Genomic DNA, 10,148 nt, shown 5'->3' with positions numbered 1-10,148 from the left:
CTACTTGCTTTATGACTTCCACTGTACTAGGCACTTTGGAGAGGGGGAAGAATCATATCAGACATGACTCTTGCCTCAGGGAGTTTACAATCCAGCTGGGAAGAATAGGCAAGTTTAACAGAAAAGAGAAACTTGTTCAGAGCTAGATTACATGGTACTAGTCATGAGTATAATAAAAGTTTAAAGAAGACACAAAGTAGGTGAGGTATTTTGGCCGCAGAGCGTGCAGGAAATGGGACTTGAGCTGGACACAGAACTGCAGGAAGGAGGAGGTAGGAGGAGGTGGTAAAGAGAGCAGAGGAGTCCGCATCGCTCGATTGAGGGTGAAGGCCCAGAGAGGACTGAGCAGTGGGCTTTGGCGGGTACTGCAAAGGCCTGCTGGGTTGAGGCAGAGCCTTGTTTCTGCCAAGTCCTGTGTTAGGCTCTGGGGACACAAATGGGTAAGACATTGTCCTACCCTCAGGGGACTTAGAGCCTCTTGCGGCCATTCTCAATCTATGTGCCTTTCCACCGGAATAAAAATTTGTTTGCACCGAATTCAAGGAACTCAGGCCCTTTGAAGCCTATCAATTGATCCCTTGGCTCAAGGTTAAGAACTGCTGCCTCATGGGAATGTGGGCCATAAGTTTAAGGTGGGCTGGTTTGCAGGGGTGAGGTAAAGACACTTAGAATCCTGGCAAAGGAGTTTGACTGACATAGGAGGCAAGAGGGGGCCTTTGAAAAGACCTATAGAGAACGTTAGAGATGGGCCATTGTCCATCCACCTCATTCTTAGGTGGGGAAACTGAGATCCAAGGGCTGAGGTCACTGCCCAAGCTCCCCAAGTTGTTCCTAGGCGTTCTTTTTTATCCTTAGCTTAATGGAAACTTCTTGCTTGGATCTGACTTTCTCAGGAATTATTAGCGTGGCAGCAAAGGGTGCAAGATGAAAAACTGACCTACGTTAATGTCTCCTTATCAGAGATGCACTGAGAACAATTGGAGCAGTAAGAGAAAAGGAGAATATAGGAAGAAGCTAAGAACAAAGGATGGAGCCACTGGCATGAAAGAAACTCTATCAAATCCAGTTTTAATGCACATCGCTGTGGGCACATGAGACACTTCTTAGTGAGAAACCTCTTCTTGAATTTTGCAATAAAGCAGAGAATCTTTGCAATCTTTGAAACCTTTCACTTTGGAAATATCCACAAAACAAATGGGAAAAACAAACATTAATGAGGCAGATATAAAACACTTTGGAGAAAAAATAATTTAGTATTTTTATAGTTGCTATAGAAACACCTCAGCCCTCACTAGTGCTAATTAGTTGGATTTTACACATTTTATATTTGGAAATGCAAATCAGTTTTCATAAATTATTACTTATTTTTCATTTATATTTACTGTTATGCAGGTATACACAGAAAGTCTAGGATATTATTTAGTTATATAATGTGACACACTTAGTTATATGAGCCCGACATTTATATCCACAAGACATTTCTTAGTTTAAATATTCTCCTGTTAAATGTTGTGGGAAATTATACAGAGATTGAGAATTTTTACAGAAGAAAATGTAAATTATGTGGTGGCTTACTAAAGGGCTTTCTCATGGAGTCTTGGGAGAGAAGGGGAGGAGATTTACCTCCAGTAGACTTTAATAAACATTTAAAAACTTTTCTCTGGTCGTGGGAATTATGGTTGGTTTGGGTGTCTTCTGAACTTTTGGTACTAAACATTTGCCATCTGTAAACACTTACTGGACTTACAATGATTGGAGAAGATACAGGCATGTTTGTAGCAAAGGGAATATAGGACAGCTCCAAGATCTGGGGCGGTTTATAGTCTTTGCAGAGGAGGTGAGTGAGTGCTCAGACTCAGTAGATGGCAATTATAGACATATTTTCAGTTTATAGACAGAAGACAGGAGCAGTGAAGCTGTGAACTTTGGCTTTGTTGTTGAAAAGGGGTACTCTGTGACAGACCTGGGTTCAACTCTTAGTGCTGTTACTTACTAGCTACGTGATTTGGGGCAAATTATTTGGTCACTCCAATCCTGTTCCTGTAAAATGGAGGCAAAAAGAATAATTCTTACATCATAGAGTTTTTGTAAAGATTAAATGATAGAATATTAAGCATTTGGTTCCAGTCCCAGTACATTATAAAGTGCTTAGCCAGTGTTATGTGTTATAAAATTATCATCATAGTCGATTCTCACTGTGCATGCAATTATCCTTCTGCTTTCAACTATGTGTGCTGGAACAAAAAATTAAAAAAGAGAAAAGAATGCTAAGAATAGTTTAAATAATATTCTTCATACACTCACTGTGTATCTGCCTCCTAGTGAGCCCAAAATGTAAACAGGCTGCTGATCAGACCTTTGTATATAGATGTTAATGCTCAAGGTTGCAAACGCATGCATACTGCACTCTATGTGTAGTTTCAGGGATTTGCAAAGATTTTTTAGACTTTCTGAAGTTTTTATCTTATACCCTGACTTGAGACACTAACTCCCACATCAAAGTTGAAGCCACTGTTGTTGGTGTGTTGATAGTGTTACTACTGGCTTGATGTGAAAGAACAAATAGGGTAGCTGATGGAATGACTGGAAGCTACAGTTGAGACCTTGGATTAGATCTAGATGTCCTTGGATGATTTTGATAAGGAGAGAAAACAGTTAGTGGGGAGAAGTGGTGAAAGATCCTTAAATGTCCAGTGTGAGGGAGAGAGAGAAGAGGGGGTGGGGTTAGCGATGGGAGGTGTTGGGAGGGGCCATGGCTCCTTGCCCAGAAGGCTGGGGCAGGGACAGGGGAGACAGGAAATGGGCCTCTGAGTAATGGGAGCCACAGAGAGACTGACTGGGTGCTTAGCCCCATGTGGGAAATAAGCAACACAGGGAGAAAGAAGTTTATACGGGCGCTAGTATTTTTAGAGACTGTCCTTCCAGTGATGCATTTGAATAACAAGGTGTCCTAATACTCCTTAGCCTTCTCAGTCTTATGTCTTCAGTTATTTGAAAAACAAAGTAAATAGCATCGCTTCCTTCCCTAGGCTGATTTCCGTCTTTTCCTGAATCAGTAAGCAAGGATTTGTTTCTTCTTTGTGTGCATGACCCTATTTAAATTCAGAGTTCATGGTAACATAAATGGTAACTGGTAGGAAAACAAATAAAGTACAAATGCATAAATACATTTCTTTTTCAAAATTTACCACATTAAACAAGCCAATAGTTTTGATGTTATCTCCATAAGGTTGAGACTTTGCTATTTATTAGACCTACTGGGATATGTCCAGGCAGGAAATGTAAGGTACTGAAGGAATGGGGGTTGACAGAGATGGCAAGCTGGAAGCGAGTGTGCCTTCTAATGGGAAGAGCTGAGGTTCATTCTCAGTTCTCTTTGCTTGTTGCTGTTGGAAAATTTGAATCCAGGGTTATCAGATATGATTTTTTGATAAAAGCCAGAAGGTATTTTATTGTGAAATCGGATTTTAAGTGATGGCAACTAATTTTCAAAAATTTAAATCACTATGAAAGCAAAACAAAACAAAATTAGTCTGTGAGTTGCTGGTTTGTAACTTTCTTTTATAGCTGCAGGGTACCTAGATGTGGTTATTGAGCATTGGAGAAGTAGCCAGCACAGATTGAGATACGCATTAGGTATAAAATACACATTGATTTTGGAATATTATGAAATGCATCAATAATCATTAATATTGCTTACATGTCAAAAAAAATTTCGGATATCAGGGGTTAAAGAAAACATTGCTGAAATTAATTTTACTTGGTTATTTTCTCTTTTTAAAATGTGGCTATCAGAACATTTTGAATTACATATGTGGCTTGCATTATATTTCTAGTAGACTCACTGCTCTAGAGAATTTGAGCTGGGTTTTTCCTCTAAGGTCATCTCTCAAAGTGTATTTGTGATTTTCTGTGGGTGAAGGACCATGAACTTATCTACTTGTCCTTTCTTCCTTCTTAGACCAACCTAAGGTCAAGAAAGATCTGTCTTTTGGGGGGCCCTCCAGCCGGGTCAGTTTTGATCCAAGGATAGAGCTAAAGATGGATCTCATGCTTTGAGCTCAGGTTTCAATTGGCTAGTCAGTGTGTGCCCAGCTGTCCTCCCCCAAGTCCCGGTAATGATGACCCTGACACCTGGCATTGCAGTCATAGGCATGGAGTCCTTGGTGCCTAGGTTCTTCAGAAGGCATGGTAAATTCCTGGGAATCACACTTCTTTTGTTTGCCATCATTTTGCTTAAAATCTTATTTTCTATTAGATAAAAAAGAGCAAGCACTTAAAATTTCCTATCATCGTTATCATTGGAGTCACATTTTAACTCACATTTTGAGTTAAATTGAGGCCCACATTTTATTTGATTCAAGTCTTTCAAGCCTCACCTCAAGAAGTTTAATTTATGAGAGAGCAATTCCCAAAGGCAAGAGGGTGGTAACCAGTCAGAGTGGCCATAGCTGAAAAAAACAACTTGGAAATATGGGAAGCCACTGGCCAAGTTCTTCTCTCCAGCTTTTCAGAGAACACAGTGTGTTTGTAGATCTCATCAAGCAAGCTCCAGATTCAAGTCCAGGAAATGTTATTGCTTTACTTTTTAGGGACTAGGTTCTGTATGGAATGTTTGCACAGACGTCACCTCTTTTAATTCTCACCTCATGAAACACATCTAGTAACCTCTACTGAGGTTTTATGTGCTTAATCTTAAGAGAGGCAAGGAGGAACACTTGACAGTCTCTACCCACCTCCAGACATGCTAAGGATTTAATAATTTTCTTAAAGACAGGATAGTTAGAGTGCCCAGATACAGGCATATGGATTTTCCTTTTGTTCCTTTCTTTGGTCCAGCTCAGTGGCGCTCAAATTTTAGTAGGCTGTAAATGCAAATCCACATGTGTGGTATTTTATGGGTAATCTAAGTGATTTTCAAGGGTAGTTTTGACTACATGTGATTTTTGCTTTTCAGGCTAAGTCTAGGACCCGACTTCTTGGCTAAATGGAACTCCTTTAAATGTGTAAAAGTTCTTAGAGCACAACTCCAGGTGGTTGGACACAAAGATGTGGACCGTATAGCCACCGTCCCCAGTGCTTACAGAATAATGTGTGTTCTTCATGTGGGCTTTGGTGGGGTGGGGAGAAAACCCACTGAAGTTTAAATAGTCTCAGTGTTCCTGAAGTTAAGGAGCAGAGGTCTGGCCCGGCATGGGGAGGCATTCTTTGGAAATGGAGGTGGCAGCAGACAGGCATCCTGAAGAGGAGAACAGCCCGGCCCAAGGCGACTTCCCGGCCAGAGGTTCAGGTCCTCCAGGTATTTGGCTTCACTTCAGCCATGCTCACCTTATCTCTAGAAGTTGCTTCAAGATCAGCTCCAAGCTGAGTTTCTGCAGCTTCCAAGAGTGTCAGTTATGAGGCCCTCAACCTTAAGTATAGCTGGATGTTGGAGCTTCCTGGTTGTTACAGGGAATACAGTGAAATTCATCCATTTTGTGGGAGTTCACTGTGAGTTCTGTTGTGTGAGAAACTCAGTGGCAGTAGCTGACATTGAGGGTTTATGATATGCCAGGGACTGTGCTACATATTAAAGTTACATCCTATTACATTTAATTCACGCAATACTCTGAGGTAGGTTTTACTCATCCTCTTTCCCAGATTAGAAAATTGAGAGAGATTAAATCATTTGCTCAGTGTTTCATGCCTTTCTTTAGGTGACTGCATCAGCCATAGTTAGATTCAGCTGCAAGTGAGGGAGCCTCTGGCCTGACCCAAAACAAAACAAGAGTGGCCTAAATAAGGCAGAAGTTTATTACTCTCATATAAATTAAGCCTGGAAGTAAGCAGCCTAGACCTGAGGTGGAAGCTCTTTCCCTCGAAGCCCTCCAGCCAGGTTCCCTCTAGCATATTCTTCTGCCATCCCTAGAGGGTGATCTCATCCCTGTTCTCCAAGATGGAGCTGTAGCCATTACAGCAATATTCCTAGCAGCAGAATGGAGGAAGGAAAGGGGCAGGGCAGACCCTTCCTCTTAATGATACTGCTTGCTTATTACAGATAGCACCCTGCTTTCATCTCATTGGCCAGAAATTGGTCACATGGTTACCTAGCTTTAAGGAAGTTTGAGAAATACAGTTTTTATTATGGGCAGCCATGTACTCAAATAAACACTGAAGATGTTATAACTTCATATGAAAGAGCAAAGAGATATTTGGGGTCAGCAATAGACTTTGGTCACCATAGTGCAAGTCACTTAGATTCCTCTTGCTTTTTCATCTATAAAATGAAAATGATGATTACTTGTTCTCACTTGTGCCTCATAACACTCCTAGAGTTAGGATAACTCTAGTTAGGGGTGTCATGAGGAGTAAGTGAGACTTTGGAAAGCATTTAGCATAATGTCCTATAGTTGGCATCATTCAAAACATAGCTCTTTTTAATTAGAACATGGCAAATCCTTCCGTATTTCTGTTAATTTTGGGTACATGGTAACATAGTCACTAGAGAAAGATGCTTGCTTTCTATATTTTCTCCTTCGTGATCTGTTTTCACTATTAAATAATACTTTGGAATCTTCTGCCTACCATGTAACTTTAGTTTAATATCTATTTTTCTGTCAGGCTGAGGTGGTTAAGATTCCCTGATCGTGAATTTTAAAAAGTTTGAAGAGGAAATAATAAAAGATAATGTTGACTTTCTTTCTCTTTCTGTTGATACTCTCACAGATGGTTCCTTTCTCTGTAGAACTCAATTTTATGTTGCGTGCTTAGGAAGCCCAATGTTGATGTAACTATAATTTAAAATAATTTGGAACTTACCCTTTAAAGGAGTGGGCTAATTGGGAAATTCCACATCTGGATCTATATTTATATCTATCCAGGTTACCACTGTTTTAGATTGGCTTAGGAGAGAGGCATACTTTTTCAGCCAGAAGTTGGAACTCTTCTTTGGAGTGCTGAAGACTGCTGTTAAAATTGAACACCTTTGCTTGGGAGGAGTGTGAGCTGGCAAGATAGGTGTGCATGGGACAGAGAGTGTTATGCCTTCAGTTTGGATCAGTCTCAAGGTGTTAGTACAGCCGATAGGGATGGGTGGGGGTGTTAAGCTAAAGTCCTTATTGGTTTCCCACTGGATAAACCCATCTGGATCAGTCCCCACTGCACCACCATAGGGCTCCAGTGGTCTGATCTTCTGCCTCACCAGCCTCAGCCTGGATCTCAGGCACAGCATTCTGGGCCCTCCAGCCTCATTCATGCTCCCTGTACCTTGGGGTCCTTCTGCAATTGGACCCTTCTACCTGGAGTGCCTTCCTTGCCTCTCTGCCTCTTGAAGTATTCCTCGTCCTTCAGATGCTATTTCCAGGAAAACCTCTCTGAGTTCCTGAGTTGTCAGGCTTCTTTGTTTTCACTCTTATGACACTGGGCCTGTGTCCTTCAGAGACATGCCTAGAGTCCTCTTAGGAGACTATTTGATTCATGCCTGCCTCCTCCTTTAGTCTGTAAGCTCACTGAGGGCAGGGCCTGTGTCTGCTTTTGCTGACCTTCTTGTTCCCTCTGCTTGGCATGGTGCTTCACAAATATCCGCAGAATAAACCAATTTGGAAATTCATATATTATTTATGGATCATCCTCTGGTAACTTAGAAGGGGTGCTGAAAAAGGACTTTAATACAAACATATATTTAAAGCTTAGCAGTTGCATGATGGGTGCACTGGTTTGCCAGGGCTGCCATTACAAAGTACCACAGACTAGATGGCCTAAACAGCAGAAATCTATTTCCTCACACTTTGGAGGCCAGAGGTCTGAGATCAAAGTGCTGTTAGGGTTGGTTTCTTCTGAGGGCCTCTTTCCTTGGCTCGTAGACGCCGTCTTCTTCCAGGGCCTTTGCATGGTCTTCCCCTGGGCATGTCTGTGTTCTAATGTCTTCCTCTTATAAGGACACCAGTCATATTGGATTAAGGCCTACCCCAATGACCTTATTTAATTTTAATGACCTCTTTAAACACCCTGTCTCCAAGGCTGGGTGCAGTGGCTTATGCTTATAATTCCAGCACTTTGGGTTGCCAAGTTGGGAGGATTGCTTGAGGCTAGGAGTTTGAGACCAACCTGGCCAACATGGCGAAACCCTGTCTCTACAAAACTCTACAAAAAAAAAAAAAGTACAAAAATTAGCAGAGCATAGTGGCTTGCCTGTAGTCTCAGCTACTCAGGATGCTGAAGTGAGAGGATTGCTTGAGCCTGGGAGGTTGAGGATGCAGTGAGCCAAGATCTCACCACTGCATTCCATCCAGCCTGGGTGATGAAGTGAGACCCTTTCCAAAAAAAGAAAAAAAAAAAAAAAGAACTTATCTCCAAATACAGTCACATTCTGAGGTACTGGGGGTTAGGACTTCAACATATGAATTTTGGGGTGGAATGGGACACAATTCAGCCCATGGCAGTGGCCATCATTAGACTCTTAACTAATATGGAAGCGAAATGTTCTTCAAATCACATGTCAGCGTTTCCTTTTCTTTTCTTTTCTTTTTTCTTTTTTTTTGAGACGGAATCTCTCTCTGTTGCCAGGCGAGAATGCAGTGGTGCGATCTCAGCTCACTGCAATCTCCGCCTCCTGGGTTCAATCCATTTTCCTGCCTCAGCCTCCTGAGTAGCTGGGATTACAGGTGCGTGCCACCACACCCAGCTGATTTTTGTATTTTTAGTAGAGATGGGGTTTCACCATGTTGGCCAGGTTGGTCTTGAATTCCGGACTTCATGATCCGCCTGCCTCGGCCTCCCAAAGTGCTGGGATTACAGGCGTGAGCCACCGCACCCGGCCACATGTCAGCATTTTCTAAGCAGAGACCAGGGTCATTGCAGTAAGGTCTCTCTTGGTTAGAGTGATGCAAAGCCAAGTGGCTTCCGAATGACACAGCAAGAAAGCCAAAGAAAAGGCTCCACAAAGGCTATGTGGGCCACATTAAAGCGCAAGATTTATTTTCATTATATTTTTTCTTAGCAGAGCCCATCTTATCTGGTTAGACAGGCTTCTTTAGAACCAGATTTTGTTCTTTGTGACATTTGGAGTTAATATGAGGAAATGCTCTTTGTATTGCCCAGTATTGAAAATGTCAGTAAACAAACGCAGCAGTCAGAGAAGGGGGGGTTCCAACAAAAGACATTGTTTCTTGATGCAGGAGGTAACGAGAGTATTTAGAACAAAGGTTTTCTCAAAATAGGCTCTTTAGCAAACTTTGGAGCCCTGCTCCGGTACCCCACCCGCTTCCATTCTGCTGAAACAGCGATGTTGATGAAAATACTTATTATTTTAACCAGCCCCCCAAACCTACCAACACAAACACACTCTTAATTTCAGGGCTGACAGCAGGGCTGGGAAGGTCCTTATAGGATCGCAAAACAACTCGGGCAGTTGAGGGCTTCCGGCAGCCAGCTAACAAAAATATACTCTCAGAGGATGCAGCTCAGGGAGGCGTGGGACCCGCACAGCAGAGAGCCTGAAAGCTGGCCTTTCCGTTTTTTACAGAGCTTCACCCCTCACATCTGGCGGAGCTGTGACAATCAGTGTTAGACCATTTTAGAAATCAGATACCCTGGGTACCAGGAAGTTGATTTGCCTTCAACTTCCTTAAGAAAACACGCATTAATATTTAAGCTGGGTTTTCATAAAAGAAGCGTTGTGCTTGAGATGTGAAATAAAGTTAGGCGGCTGGGAAAACTCCTCCAGATACAGTGAGCCTGATGCAATTCAAATCACACTCCAGATTTGAAAAGGAAAGGGAGCAGGGCTCACCCTCCCCACAAAGTCTTTGTGGCATTTTGTATCTACTGTTTTATGGTGTGTGTCTATAATTTGCAGGGAACTGGACTTTAAGTTGTAACTTCCTTCTCTGTAAACAGAAGTTGGAGATTCACGAAGGTTACTTTCTTAAGTGATCCCAAAAAACACTGTTTATGATTTCCCTTTGGTATTGTTTCTTTGCAGCTTTTTTCAATTAAAGAGCCCTGTGGCGTACATCATCTCGTTACGGGGCTCATGGAGCCTCTTGCTGTACAGGTCCAGCCTTATGCGTTTCCCTGCCCTCCTTTGGATCTACTCCCTGTGGAGCTGGCATTGAGATGGTGTCAGATAAATCAGGCAGGACAATTCTGATAGTGCCATCTTGAATGTA

General features: G+C 42.1%; 1 protein-coding gene and 1 long non-coding RNA gene across 8 annotated transcripts in view; both read left to right on the top strand.

The window, feature by feature from the left end:
* The window catches only part of EBF1 (EBF transcription factor 1), a 400,425-nt gene that overhangs the window by 76,613 nt on the left and 313,664 nt on the right, over positions 1 to 10,148 (top strand). The gene's annotated exons all lie outside the window — the stretch shown is intronic.
* LOC134761450 (uncharacterized) overlaps positions 1 to 10,148 on the top strand; it is a 67,857-nt gene that overhangs the window by 9,126 nt on the left and 48,583 nt on the right. The window contains exon 2 of the long non-coding RNA XR_010140063.1: positions 961 to 10,148. This exon is cut by the window's right edge and continues 48,583 nt beyond it. This is a non-coding gene — a long non-coding RNA (uncharacterized LOC134761450). The remainder of the gene's footprint in view (positions 1 to 960) is intronic.

Source organism: Pongo abelii, chromosome 4, assembly GCF_028885655.2.
Source record: "Pongo abelii isolate AG06213 chromosome 4, NHGRI_mPonAbe1-v2.0_pri, whole genome shotgun sequence".
In the NCBI taxonomy this organism is placed as follows: Eukaryota; Metazoa; Chordata; class Mammalia; order Primates; family Hominidae; genus Pongo; species Pongo abelii.
The sequence above is the reverse complement of the archived record's forward strand: the minus strand, read 5'-3'. Positions and strand labels throughout refer to the sequence as shown.